General features: G+C 35.8%; 1 pseudogene across 1 annotated transcript; it reads right to left on the bottom strand.

The window, feature by feature from the left end:
• Positions 1-8,952: 8,952 nt before the first annotated feature.
• Positions 8,953-15,736, bottom strand: LOC308652278 (aldo-keto reductase family 1 member C1-like; annotated as a pseudogene). The gene is made up of 7 exons: positions 15,653-15,736; positions 13,418-13,585; positions 12,451-12,500; positions 11,649-11,777; positions 11,168-11,290; positions 9,102-9,170; positions 8,953-9,039 (listed from the first exon to the last, which is right to left on the bottom strand). The product of its transcript is annotated as an aldo-keto reductase family 1 member C1-like (transcript).

Below are 15,736 nucleotides of genomic sequence, written 5' to 3'. Positions count from 1 at the left end.
CCCCTGCCCCCTGCCCGAGGCCCTTGCCTTTCAGTTCCCTGGCAACACTGACCTCAATCACTGAGAATGTGCTGGAGCTGCAAACCCTGAGTTACTCACACACAAATCTATTTGCTGTCTCATATTTAGCCAAACTTATTCAGGCAGAGTGAGATTAAAGTAACATTCTGCGTGTGAGAGGAGGACTGGAACCAGTTCACATTTTTCACATGGGAAAAAAAATTTCAAGCAGATTTCTACATAGTCATAAAAATGTGTTCGTTTTTAATAAATTTTCCCCTTACAATAGTATCATGAGTTATTATAAGAGATTGAATCCTTATTGTCCATTTGTTAAGCTGGAAACCTCACATCCCTGGTTTTTTTTTTTTTAATTTATTGTTGTTGTTTTTGCATGTTCTTTGGTTTTTGTACTGGGGTATTTTGTTATTGTTTGTTTGTTGTTTTTTGTCATGATAAAGCCCTTTTTATCATACATTATTAGAAATGGTGGATGAATCATATGTCATTCACACAAACACAAAGGAATTTTTAAAAATTATTATGAACCATTTTTTGAGTCTCAGAAAAATAAACAAATGTTTAAAATAAAAAAGTTAGCCTTCTTAATTTTCTCACTAGTAAAAATTTTCCATAATTTGACTACCAAGTCCCAAGCGGATGCAATCCTGACAAGTGTGCAATAACATCTGCACTCACTGTGACATTCTGCTCAGTGGAAGACAGATGATTACAGCCTTGGGAAGTCTTTTTACTCTAGGCAACCAGAGGCTGAAGCTTATTATAGCTTTCACCTGTTAGATTACTATCAGAAAATAATCCATATGTAAGATTCAAAATTAAGACATTTTGTGTTATTTATTTCCTTGTTCAAAATTATCCATAAAGGATAAATACCACAAGAATCTTAAATCATTATAAGTTTTGGAATAGTTGTATAAACTTTAGTACACTGGTGAAATAGAATATTTAAAGCAAATAAGAGTCAAACATGAATAAATACCAATGAAAATTATTACAGAGAGAAATAAGAGTTTTAATATATTATAATCACAACATAATATGTTCATAAAAGATGCATGATAAAAAAGGACAACTACAAACTGTAAGTAGTTATTCTTTCTGCATAGCAGGACTATCATTGATCTCCTACGTGCTTTTTAATCACCTAGACTTTTTTGCCACTTTTAGAATTTGAAAAAGTGTCTCTTACATAAATTGAAAAGCTCTGCCTTATACACAATCCTATTTGTGGTTTAGATTTTGTGAGATGAAGCCCTTTCTTGATCACACTTTATTTGATAAAATGAACTCTTTCCCCACATGCAAGCACACACAGTGAATTTAAGAGGATTGTTGAGCACATTTTAAATTTTGACCCTCACAATAAGCATCAAAGGTTAAAACTGAAAAAAAAATCTCCTTTCACTAGTTGTATATGACAGAGTCACAGTACAATAAATTAGGACAAATTAAAAAATAGCCTTTATAACATTCTCATTGGCAATATATTTTATAAGTGTTCTCATTTGGCTTTTAATCAAATGTTCGTTGTTGAATGGTATGTAATCCTGAGAAATGTGAACTATAAAAGATGCTACATCACGCTGCTTAGTGAAGGGTGATTGACTGACAGGTCTGGAAACATTTTTTTTTTTTATTGGTTGTTCAAAACATTACAAAGATCGCAGAATCACAGGTCTGGAAACATTATTTCACAAGATACACCAGAAGTCTTTCTGAAAAGTGGGATTCTGAGAGATTTCTAAATCTTCTGCATGTTGTTCAGAACCCTACAATTAGTGTTTCACTTTTATAATCTAAAACAAAGTGTTTACTTATACAACATGAAAACATCTAACCATGAAAATTAAATAGGAAGGAATTTCCTGACAGAAAACAAGTCCTATAAACTTTCTTTCAAACTGCGTTCCTCATTGCCACAAACCTCACTGAGGGTACTCATTCTTCACTGTTGTTTTCCCATTTATGACAAAATTCTGCCTATCCCAACCCATGAAATACAAACTTGGATTATGGTATCTCTGAGTTTACCTGAGTTTCAATTCCTGGACATTGTCTCCATCTCTCTTCTTTCTCAGACAAATATCAGAATATTTCTCTGAACTGATCCTGGACTCAGATGGTCAACTTGGACATGGCAGCATGTGCCCAAGGATCTACCTGAATATCCTGGACACAGGGAATAATACTTTTGTCCCACATCCATCACACCTCACTAGTTAACAACCTCAGCCACCTTCCATGATGAGCTCTACTTATCTATAGAGTCCTAGGGTTTGTTGAGAAATAAAAAAAAAAAAACAATATAAATCACAGAAAAAGAGAAATGATTAGATTATAACAGGAATAAAATCTTATGGCTATATGTAAATATTCATATCATATAAAGAGATTATTTTAATTTATAAAAATCTCATGTATTCTCAAATGATGAATTCTAAAGAAAACTTTTGTATCTAAAATATATCCAACAAGCCCTCCATTGAGAGAAATTTAACTATATGCTGGAATAAACATGGTGAAGGTGAATTATTCCTATATTCTATACATGAATTTGCTTCCATAAATTCAGGTAAGATGTAATCCCAGCTCTTTATTTTGTTACACGCAATTATATTGAGACTATTGCAACTTTGATAATGTTTGGCAAATATTAGGTGAAGAAGAATCTACCATCTCAAGATAAACAAACTGAGTCAGTACCCTTACAGCCAACCTTGGGAGTAATCCTAATGCCTAAAATGGGGCCACAACAGATCCCTACTGGGGTTTGTGGGCTGTTACCGCCAAATACCACAGGCCTAATCTGGGGGCAAAACAATTTTACAAAGGGAATTCAGGTGCTGCCAGGAGTGATTGATTCAAATTTTAGAGATGAAATTGAGATTATTGTGCAGTCTGACCACTCCACTCAGCTCTCTTTCAAGAGATGTATAGACGCAGCTGGTACTCCTGCCTTGTTGCTCCAGGACGCCCAGATGAGAGCTCAACTTCCTGGTCCCCAGACCAAGAGTACTGGGCTCAATTAGCTCTGCAGGAGCGCCCTCTACTGGATCTTAAAATCAATCATAAGTTTCGTGGTATTGTAGATACTAGGGCTGATAGATATCTGTTCTAGCTAGTAGATTCTTGCCTAAGAGCTGGCCTTTACATATTGCACCTGCCAACTTGGAGGGAATAGGTCAGACCCCTCAGCCTGAACAAAGTGTTCAGTATCTTCACTGGGAAGATAAAGATAGTAACTCTAGGATTTTCAAGACATGTCTTCGACACCTTACCAGTAAATTTGTGGGGCTGAAATATTCTAAGAAGCCTAGGTTTGTTATTAATAACTCCAAATTCTATCATGTCATCTGAGGGATTTAATAAAAATTTACTCCTAGAGAAATTGAGGGAAATTTACAAGAAGGGTATTTGCCTATAACCCAATCTTCCCAACAGAGATTAATTAACACACCCAGCCAGATTTTTTGGTAAGGGCCCTGACTTTATCCTGGCCCAGAGAACAGCAGAAAAAATTAATTGGCTCAAAGAAGAGCCAATCTGGGTTAGTCAGAGGCTCTTAACAGGGAAAAAACTTAAAATATCCCACATGCTAGTTCAAGAACAACTTCAGGCTGGCCATTTACAACCCACGCGCAGTCCTTGGAACACACCCATCTTTGTAATCAAGAAAAAATCTGGCAACTGGAGATTATTACAAGATCTCGAGGCAGTTAATCATGTTATCGAGACTGTGGGAGACTTGCAACCAGGGCTTCTTTCTCCTACAGCTATCCCTTTGGATTATCATTTAATAGTAATAGATTTAAAAGATTGTTTCTTTTCTATACCTTTGCAGCCAGACGATGTAAAAAGTTTGCCTTTAGTGTCCCGGCAATGAATTTTAAAGGACCAGTTAAAAGATATTGCTGGAAAGTGCTGCCTCAGGGAATGCGTAACAGTCATACCCTATGTCAAAATTTCGTGGCACAGGCTATCACGCCTGTGAGGGAAAAATTCCCTGATGCATATATTATTCATCTGATGGATGATATGCTTTTAGTTCATGCTATCCAGACGTACTCTTAAAAATCTTTGCCCAATTAGAGACTTTTCTCACAGCAATGGGTTTGTGCTTGCACCTGAAAAGGTGCAGAGAACATCTCCTTTTCTATATCTAGGTCATATAATTGAAGGACGCAGAATCTGTCCTCAAAATTTACAAATAAGGAGTCAAAAAATTGCACACCCTTAATGATTTTCAAACACTATTAGGTGATATAAATTGGCTGGTACCATCTTTAAAGCTAAGTACTGAGTAATAGATTTAAGTCCTTTGTTTCAAATATTACAGGGAGATCCTTCTCCAACTTCTTCTCATCAGTTCACAACAGAAGTGAGAACAGCTTGGAGAAAAGTTGAAATACTCAACTTAATAGAATTAACCCCAAAGAGTCTATATATTTATTGATATTCCCAAATGCTTATGCTCCTACAGGGACGATATGGCAATCATTGGGAGTTATTGAGTGGATTCATTTAGCCCACACTCCTCAAAAGTCATTAGCTCCTTTTCATAATTTTGTTGCTCAATTTTACAGCTGGTTGGATCAGAATCTAATATTATAATCAACCCATTTTCTGCTCAATAGTATGATTGGCTTTTCCAAACTTCTAATACTTGGCAAAGAGCTTTTGCTAATTTTCCTGGTCAGATAGAAAGTCATTATCCTTGTGATAGAATTATTCAATTTGCCTTGGTAACTGATTTTATTTTTCCAAAAATTATACGAGCACAGTCAATAAGTAGAGCACTAATGCTATTCACTGATGGCTCAAACTCAGGTAAAGCAGGTTTTTATAGTCATGCTCATACAGAGGTAATACAAACCTCCTATACTTCTGCTTAATGAGCAGAACTTCAAGCTCTCATTAGTGCTTTAAGTCATTTTGCAAATGAGCACATTAATATTTATTCTGACAGCTTATATGCAGTTGGAGTTACTAAGAATATCGAAACTTCAACTATTGGGTATACATTGTCACAAGAGTTATTCAATTTGTTTTATATCCTGCAAAAAATGGTGCAAATGTGACAACACCCATGTTTTATAGGCCACATATGAGCCCACTCTAATATTCCAGGGCCTTTAACATCAGGTAATGATAAGATTGATAAATTGGTTGCTGTTTGTCAGCAAATGTCTTGTATGACTGTGCACAAGCTTCACATTCTTTGTGTCATCAAAATGCTTCTAGTATGCATAAAAAATTTTAATATTACTAGAGAGCAGTTAGTTATATATAACAGTAGAATGTATTTATGCACTTTGATATATATTTATGGGTATAATTTATCATTTTTCAGAGTGTACATGTTGTTAAATCACATTGATCATGCAGTCATATATATACATAAAGTAATAATGTCTGTTTCATTATACTATCCTTTCTATCCCCACATCCCCTCCCCTCCCTTCACTCCCCTCTACCTAATCTAAGGTAACTCTATTCTTTTCTAGTGCTCCCCTTATTTTGAATTAGCATCCACATATTAGAGAAAACATTCTGCCTTTGATTTGGGGGGATTGGCTTATTTTGCTTAGCATGATATTCTCCAGCTCCATTCATTAATGGCAAATGCCATAATTTCATTCTTCTTTAAAGCTAACTAATATTCCATTTAATATATAAACCACATTTTCTTTATCCATCATCTATTGAGGGATACCTACATTGATTCCATAATTTAGCTACTGTGACATGAGCTACTATAAATATTGATGTTTAAGTCCTTTCCATATAAACTTAAGAGTGGGATAGCTGGGACAAATGGTGGTTCCATTCCAAGTTTTCTGAGGAATCTCCATACAGCTTTCCATAGTGGATGCAGTCCCACAAGCCTCCACTATGGAAAAAAGTACCTTTTTAACCACATCCTGGCCAACAATTATAGTTGCCTATATTCTTAATGATTGTCATTCTCAATGGAATAAGATGAAATCTTAGTGTAGTATTGATGTGCATTTCTCTAATTGCTAGAGATGTTGAACATTTTTTTTTTATACATTTGTTGACCGATTGCATTTCTTCTTCTGTGAAGTGTCTGTTCAGTTCCTTAGCCCACTTACTGATTGGGTGGTTTTTTTTTTTTTTTTGATGCAACTTTTAGTATAGTTACTTTGATTTGCAGAAAGAAATTGATAGTTCTTGTACACTGCCCATGGACCAAGACCACATTGTGCGAGGCAGCTTTGGCAATGACGGGCAAAAACACACTGATATTGTCTACCATTTTGAATCCTGGTTTTCTTCATTGCATGCTTTCACTGGTGCTTTAGGTAACTGACTCTTTATAGAACTTGTATAGTGATAATTCACCAGAATCTAATGATTTTTTGATGTTTACATGGAAAAAACTAGAGATTTTCTAATCCAACATTTTCTCACATCACTCTATATTCCAAATTTCCAAGTGATTTATGAGATTCTTTTTTATGAATGCATCTTCATTGACATAAATATTTACAAATGTATTGTAATTAGGATTGTTTCAGCTTTTTTTTTCTTAATGCTAATCATGACTCCAGCTATGGCATTAAATAAAGTACTCAAACATTCCTTTTTGTCTACAGCATATAATTATCAAAAGAATATTTGGTGGAAGGAAGAACAGCAGAGTAGAGAAAGGGAATCAAGAGGAAGAAGAGAGGGGGAAAAAAGAAGGCATGGGGAAGTAACTAGGAAATAAAATTTACCCTATTATGCTATTTCCATACATATGACAGTAAATCAACATATCAAATCATCCTCATATATACATGTACATATAGACTATCTGAATTAAAATAAAAATAACAGAAAGAAGGTCAGGACAATAGATCAAACAGATCAGGGGAAGGAGAAGAGAAAGGATGGGGAAAGTATTTAGGATTGAGATTGATCGAATATTATGTGCATATATAAATTTGGCATCATGAATCCCAATATTATGTATAATCGTATGCACACACTCACACACACACACACACACACACACACACACACACACACACACAAATCTTTGTATGTCCCAAGCAAAGAAGTGTCCAACTCATCCTCTTCAACCTTTGCACATCTGACTCCTCATGCTCCTTTCAGGTTGGATCCCCTGCCTTCTTCACAACCATGTGAAAGGAAAACCTCACTCCCCAGTTTCCAGGAGCTCTGGTATCTTGAGCTGCAGGAATGGAGCCCTTGGATTGCTGCTCCTCTCTGCCATTTGTGCTTCACCTTGCAGACTAAGAACCATCATCTAACTGCAATGTGTTTTCTGATTATTCCATGGGCTAGAGAAGCATTGATTAATAAATATCAATTGCTATTTCCCTAAAGCCTTAGAAATCTTATCTTTTCCAACCCTAGGAATGTGTTAGAATCACCAAACCCCAGCTTACAAGCTGGTAGCCAAATTAGTCTTTGTTCATAATGAATAAAAAAAAAAACTAATCATAAGCATAAAAGAGTGAATGCGGAATCTTGAGAAAATGAACTTTTTTTTTCAAAAATTGATGAAAATTGAGTGCTGTTTTTACTGGACGGATCAACTTTGCTGTAGTAGAATGTCAGTTGCTAAGAAGAATGAAATAACAATAGAAGTGATGTATCCAATCAGTAGCTGTCTCCCGCATCACTATCCATGCAGGGGATACAAGTAGAAGACAGTTCAAAAGTGTCCAGGTTAATATTCATCAGAAAATGGATAATTTGGGTGGTCAGCAATACTAAAATGAGAAAGAAAAATATGTAACATAGATTCAGTGACTCCATTTCTACAGGGGTAAAGAAGTGTTACCTAGGAACTCCATTATATTTCCTGAGTGGTTGTAGAATCTGCCATTTCTACATGTATGAACATAGTTTTATAGGAGATGTTTTTTAGTTATAACTAAATTATTCAAATTCTACTCACCTGCCAAGAACAGAACACAAAGAACTGACAGAAACAAGAATTCACTCAGCTCCTCCTTAGCTCCCAATCTACCAAATCAAAAAACTCCTTTCTTATTTTAAATTCTCAGTGAAAGCAGAAACAGATAGTACCACGATTATTCACTTACTTTGTGAGGAAAACACAACCATTTATGCCATGTTTAGTATAAGGATAAATTCACATATTGACCAATACAAAAGTTATTTTAGGTGTACAGTATATTTTTAGCAATCTCACTTACATTTAACTAATTCATTAATTATTTGCTCACTGCCCATCACACACAATATGGTGTTAGATTCAGATAAGGAACGAATGTTGTTTATAAGATATATATGCAAATCCCCAGAGCTCACCATACATTATTTAGATCTCTATAATTAAGAAATAATATAACAGAAAATCATTACTTCTTAAAATATAATAGGTAACAAGAATTGCTAATTGCTTGCTACTGCCTCTTGACATATGATCCTACTTCTTCATTTGTATCTATATTAACAAAAATATTAGTAATGATAACAATATATATGCCAATATTTAACCACATGTCAACATGGATTGTCTAAACCCCTTTCAAACATCATCCCATTAATTTCTATTATGAAGAAAATTTTTGATCTGCAGAAGGGACATATATTCCTTGTTTATCCTCACTTATAATGTATGTCTAATGCCAGACTCCATAACTATAAAACATTGCAAAAAAGTAAAAAAATTTTTCATGACTATAAGTTCTCTTCAGTGACCTTTTTTCTACACCCTTCTCTTGAGTTTGAATCTCTCTTCTCAAAAACTACTTTATCCTCTGCATTGAGATGTCTACATTTTCAAACTCAAAACCAAATGTTCTCCCAACAGCATCAATGGAAGCCCTTTGACAAACAACTGCAGTGTCTGGATTCTGATCAAAACTGCACCGAAAAGATGGAAAGACTTGAAAGTAAACAAAGGCACATGTCTACCAAAGTTACTTACAGCTGCATGACAATATATCGAAAATTTCTGTTCAGACCATCTAGGTCTTTCATATCATCTTCAGTCAACTTGAAATAAAAAACCTATCACACAAGTAGAAAGTTTTTAGCCTATGAGACTTCATATTGCCAATCCTGGAAATCATTAAATCAGAGCCTTTGGATTTGCAGAAGTCCAGCTGTTTCCTCTGGTTGTAATAAACATGACATTCTACCTGCAGTGGACAAGGTAGAAGGTATCTGGTTCTAATGTTAATATGAAAACAAAATTGCAAATAAAAGAAGCTGAATTTTTAAAAATTCAATTTGATATTATGTTGTGCCATAAATCAAGAATTTGGTCAAAGACTCACAGTACAAGTTTGACAGACATTTGGTCAGTATTCTGCAGGTGACATTTGGGTAAATTTATTCATCAAAAGAAAAAGAAAAAACAGATTTCAAAACTCAGGGATCTTAGAGTTCCAATTTGAATCAGTCAATGTGAGACAAAGTGACCCTGACCTGAAAATATCCCCTCTGCAGGGCAGTAACTTGCACAGTGGAGACTTGAAAATCTGAAGAAAAACCTTACTGTCAGTCAACACTCAAGAGGTGAACCTAGCAGAACTCAGAAGACTTCAATGGTACACCCAACAAAACTGGGAAGCAAGATGGACATGCCATCCCTCTTCTCTGTGAAGATTCGCTCTCTCTTTGGGGAGTTTCACCTTTTTGCTTTCTAATTACCCCATGCCTGCTGCTCTGAGAAACATGTCTGATGTTGTTCTAGTGTGATGCTGGACCACTCTGGCTCCTTGGCTCTTCGGCAGTCCCTTGATCTGTAAGAAGAAATTCAAGTCTACCTCCTAACTGACTGAAAATGTGAATGTAAAACAAATTAAATGATATATAAGATAGTTTAAAAAATGGTTTAATGTCATGTGGAAAAGCTGAATTTTCTGTGTGAAAAGAGGTTAAGAAACATGACAGAAGGAACATGTGAACCTGAGTTTCGTCCTGATGATGGAAAGAACTACAAGAGATACTTCAGACATTTGAACACAGATTGGATTTAGATGACGTGAGAGACTTACTGCTACCTTTCGATGTAGTATCGTAAATGTGCTACATGGGAGATCATCTTCATTCCTAAGATATGTTCCCTGAGCTCTCTAAAAGTGAATCTACAATTTACTTTGAAGAGATTTAGCAAAATATTACACATATTTATACAGATATACCTGCATAAATCAATATCTCACAGTGATCTGCAAAGTCAACAGTTTTAGACACATGGTGGAAAATATGGACGTCCGGTATCACACTCTGAAAATTTTTGTATGTATAAAAAACTTCATGATAAAAAATTCAGCAAAAATATTTTCAATTTTTAACATTTTTATTTGAAATTTATAGTACTTGACCTCTACACATGAATTCATGAATTTTATAAGTTGTGTTCCAACCACAGACCATTACTCCATGACTGAAAGTTGTCAAAAAGTAGAGCCCAGAACCATGCACAGAATATATTGGTATACACAGTTGATTTGATATCTGAAAGCATAAAATAACAAGTAAGAGGGGTTCAGGCACAAGGCCAAATGTACAATCAGCTAAAAGTTCCTGAATGTGGATTCCATCCAGCATCAATATCACCATACACAAGTAACTTCCTCTAGTCCTTTAACTTTCACAAGCTCTACTTTACTCTTCCGGTTAAGCATTTCTATGTGTCCAGAGGCTGAAATAAGAGACAACAAGGATGCAGGCACCCAACCTCCACACAAACCCTGACCACTGATCTTCTATTTTCTGTCTTTTCTTGCTCACTGTCCATTCCTATGTACTGGCCCTCTTTGCTACACACAATTCCCTCTGCAGAATATTCACCCATCCAGTCTCAGGTTATTCTTCATTGCTCAAGTACAAGCTCAACTTGCCCCCGAAGTCTGATGGACAACCACTTTCTCCCTAATTCATCTTTATATACCAGATGCTCTCTTAAACTGAACACTATGACTATCCCCTCATTTTCACTAATACTTCAAACAACAGGCATAAAATTGAGAATCTTCCACACCCTACAAGATAGTGGCACTAAATCTAGACTGTTGTTTCACAAAGACAAATGAACTGGGGGCGGGGTGGGGAGGGGGAATGGACGCCTGGAAGTGCTGCAGATACAAGAAAATGAAAAAGAAATGGCAGGGAGGCTCAGGGCTCTCACCTGGTTGCAGACAGGCTTATACTTGAGGCCTGGTTTATGCAGGATCATCTCCAGCTGCCTGCGGTTAAAGTTGGACACCCCGATGGACTTGGCCAATCCTGCGTCCTTGCACTTCTCCATGACCTTGGGAGGAAGGGGTTGGGAAGAGGCATACGTACAGTCAACTATGTCACTATGAAGGCAAGACAGAACTGTTACGAGGAGCACTGTCCAGGAATGACAAGAAAGCTGATGAATTGCTTGAGAAGATGAGAAAAATGGTAAAGATAATAGAGCAAATTGTTGGGAGCCAGAAAAGTAATTCGGGGCATCAGACATGACTGCATGTGGAGGCAGGAGTTGCATTTCCTCATTGTCCTCAGTTCTTCTCCTCTATTTCCCTCCGTTACATTCCAGTAATGTGTTCCTCCCCACCACCTAATAAAGAAATCTATTCTAAACATAATGGTTTCTAGGCCCACAATTTCAGGAGAAAGCATACCTGACTGTCACCCTGTGGGCTTCCTGTGAGATCACTAATCCAGGCACTCACCTCCCATACAGCACAGAGATCCAGTGAGTCATATATTAAGTTTCCATTTTCATTTTTTGGATAAAGCTCTTCCCCTGGCTGCAATAGAAGTGATCATAACAGCAATCTCGCCAAATTCATATGTCCATGCACAACAAGGCTGCTAGAAATACTTAGAGGATGGGAAACTAAAGCTCCTTGAAACATGTGGAACATCAGTCTATATTCATCTATTTCCAAATTCTTTACATGCGGAGGTATAAGGAATACCTTCAGATGCTTAGCTTCCTGTATTCTTTTACATCATATAATGTATATATTTAATTTTATTTGTATATATGTATGTATTTATACATGTATAATTAAATATGATATTCTCAGGTCTCCTAATGGGGTCTTCTAGTAGCTTATGTTATTTTTCCTGCGCCTATACATTGCCCTAAGGAAATGTCTCTCTTTCACTGGGTAAGTCACTGGTTGCATGGGCTTGATCTCCAGCAATGATGGATTTCAGTGATGACACAGGCTGAAGAGTGGTCTTTATCTACCTGGACACATGTGGATCTAAGATGGTCATTCAAGTTTCAATTCAAATTTGATTCGATGCTGGAAGATGAAGAGTCCTTATCAAATATTAATGACCTGAAACTTGAACAGCCCCAAAGTCATATTTAACATCAGTGGAACAGGCTAAGGCAAAAAGCAAGCAAGTCTCTAGTACTACAGACATAATGGATAAATAAACAGAGAAGATTCTGAGGATTACTTATAATCTTTCCAAACAAGAATGAACAATTCGGGTGGAAGAAAAGTGGACCAAAGCTACAGAGGTTAAAAAGGGAAATGAAACTAGATTAATATATTACCCATATTTGGAGGAATTGTTTAACTTCATATTGAGACATGCATGTATCTATGCATTGAAAATGGTGATCACAAGAAAGATAGTCTCTTCAAGACTTGGGTTTCCATCGATCAGACCTATTCATGTAAACTGGGTTGTATTTTTGTCTATTATTAGTCAATCAATTGAACTATGGAAGAAATTACAAGTGACATAAAAATTTTTATCAGATAATAGCATTATTTAATCTCTGATTTATGTTCATAGATATTACAAAGCTATTGTTAGTCTAACTCATGCATTCACTTCATGAAATAAGAATTAGTATTTTTTATTTAAAGAACTGAAGGGAAACACATTTTGAACATCTTAATAAACAAGATACATTAACTATGTCTTGTTTACTACAAATAGAAATGTCCTACATTGTTCTTTTATAATGACAAATGAAATGTTGATATTCAGAATGATGAATAAAATTTAAAAAGTCAATCAGGAGACAATGAGTCCATAATCTGGTCATAATTCTGATTCCATAAGCAATACAAAATCATACTGCTGATTGGAGAGTCAGAAATTTAAGAACTTTGAAGTCATAAATTTGTAGACTCTGAGTAGGAATACATAATCTTTCTCTGCTTTTTTAAAAAATTGTTTTTTAATTGTTGATGGACTTTTATTTTATTCATTTATTTATATGCAGTGCCTCACACATGTGAGGCAAACACTCTACCACTGAGCCACAACCTCAGCCCCCTTTCTCTGTTTTTGATACTGTATTTTTATGTGAATAAACATTGTACAAATAATCACTTTCCACAACAACTGATCACCCAACATAATTTTCAGTTCTTTATATCACACTGCAGTAATTTCTACACTGTATACACAATACCTTTGAAGTATAGAATATGTCTTCTCTCTTCACAGTGCCATCTGCAATCTTGCTTCTAACGGCCAGTCCTACCTCCTCTTCTACTTGATATACATAAGCACAATCAATATGGCGGAACCCAGCTTCTATAGCTATTTTGGTGGCCTCTATTGTCTTACTATTAGGAACCTAGAGGAATGACCAAAAGAAGTACTTGGAGAACCATAGTATGAGAGATAACTTATAGTGAGCAAAGAGGACAGGTCAATAGACTGGAAGAATTTTATATCCCAATGTTTTCGTAAGACTACTGAATTATGTGATAAGGTGCTAATGCCCTGAACTTTGAATGTCCATTTTTCTCTTCTGTAAGAAGGAAAGAAATTGCCAAAGGATTATTTTTAATATCCTGCACAGAAGCAGTGACCTCACAAAACTGATCATATCTTGTGTTAGTTCTGTATTTGGTGTAATGTCCTTAAAATCACTTTGGGTATTTCCTTGTTAGTGAGAAGTATCTGGCATCCAAGAAGCCTCTCCAGACACATAAATCCTAGTACACTGGCATTAGTGAACCCTAGGAGCAATTCAAGTTCACTGAATTTCTGGAAGGACTAATTTATGTGATAACGTCACTAAGTAAAATTAACACAGGGGAAGAGGGCATGTGATTGATTACAGAAGAAATACAATGCAAGTTCATATGAATCTTCTCCAAGTGAAGACACACAGAATACACTAATTCCCAATAAACTAATTTTGAAACCACATGGAAAATATTTTCTACAACAAAAGTTGTTGAGATAATTTCTAAATAAGGACATTTTTCTCATATGCACTCTGCAGGTATTTTTTCCGGCACAATGGGACTATGAACATGGCTACAGAATACACAAATAAACTCCACTGTCTTTACCCTTTAGGGACTTTTAGTATCCTTGTGTATTATAATAATGTAAAAAAAATCAAAGTTTCCAGATTTCAGCCAAGGGTAGGATCAATAATAGGCTCTTGAACAAAGAGCAACATGCTATGTGACCTCTGGCTCTCTGACTGTATCTCTACACAACAGAACTAAACACTTGCTGGAAATACACACACACACACACACACACACACATGTTTATATATATTCAAAGGATATAGACTTACAAATAAGAAATTATATTCTTCTTATAAGGGATTATTCACATAAGCATCAGCCCTTAAAGCTAAATAAGTCTCTTTTGTGCAAAATATATGGAGTGGAAATGGCATTTACTGCATAGTCTACAAAATTTGGAAGATGATTTGAAAGTTTATTTGTTGAATATTAAAAAGGCAAATCAAACTGCTCTTTTCTGATTTAAAATTATCAGAAATTTCTCTTTCCAAGAAATCAAAATAAATGTGATTCTGTTCCTGTTTGCCTTCTGCTGATTCTACCCCTGAATTTCTCAGGAATAAGGGCACTTGGAGTAACACTTGCACCCTTCATGAGACTTTGCCCTACAACCTACCAAGTCCTGGCATGGGTCTTCACAATTGCTCTCTGGCTGTTTCCTTAACTCTTGCAGAAGCAAAAAGTTCAAATTTAAACTTTACAGAACTTGATCCCTGTAAATAATTGAGTGGTCACAGGGTGATATTTGAATACAAAATTCTTTCAAGTCTAGTGAACTTAGATCACTCCACTTCAGAGGGTCATCTGTCAATATAACACACATGAATGATGACCAATAATTTACAAATATCCTTGTTAGGTCCCAGTTTGATTTATCAGGATATTATATTATACATTCATGTAAATTTCCCACAGTTAAGAGCACATGGAAAATTCTACTCAGCTCAGGTCCACCATTTTCTGTGAGAGGCTGAAGGCTACCTCAGAGCAGAAAGGAAGGAATCCTCATCATTTATCTGTACTTTTCATCTTCTGTACATTTTGCCACACAGATGTCTCTGGATCTTGCCTTTTTGGAATGAAAAAAGATTTCCTGAAGTATGGAAATAAACAGAAACCAGTACCAGTGCAAACCAAGTGCTGACATTCATCTTTTACTAAATTGGTTGAATAGACTGAAATCAGACAATGATGTAGAGCAATGTCTGAACATTGTCTCTCCTGTGCCTGGAATAGCTCTAGCTTGAAGAAAGAGAGAACATGTGAGTCTTTCAGAGTCACATAAGGAACAACTAACTTGGCAACCTAGATTGGATTCCATTTAACTTGTCTCTACTTTCTTATGAACCCTCAACCCAACCCCTTACTGTTACCTCTTGAGGTTTATAGGTGCCAAAGCCCCATCCAGGAATGAAGTGACTATCATTGAGCTCCACATACTGATGTTTGGAATTCAT

This window comes from Spermophilus citellus (assembly GCF_964194105.1).
Source record: "Spermophilus citellus genome assembly, chromosome: 6".
In the NCBI taxonomy this organism is placed as follows: Eukaryota; Metazoa; Chordata; class Mammalia; order Rodentia; family Sciuridae; genus Spermophilus; species Spermophilus citellus.
Note: the sequence above shows the minus strand (reverse complement) of the source record. Positions and strands in the feature narration are given on the sequence as shown.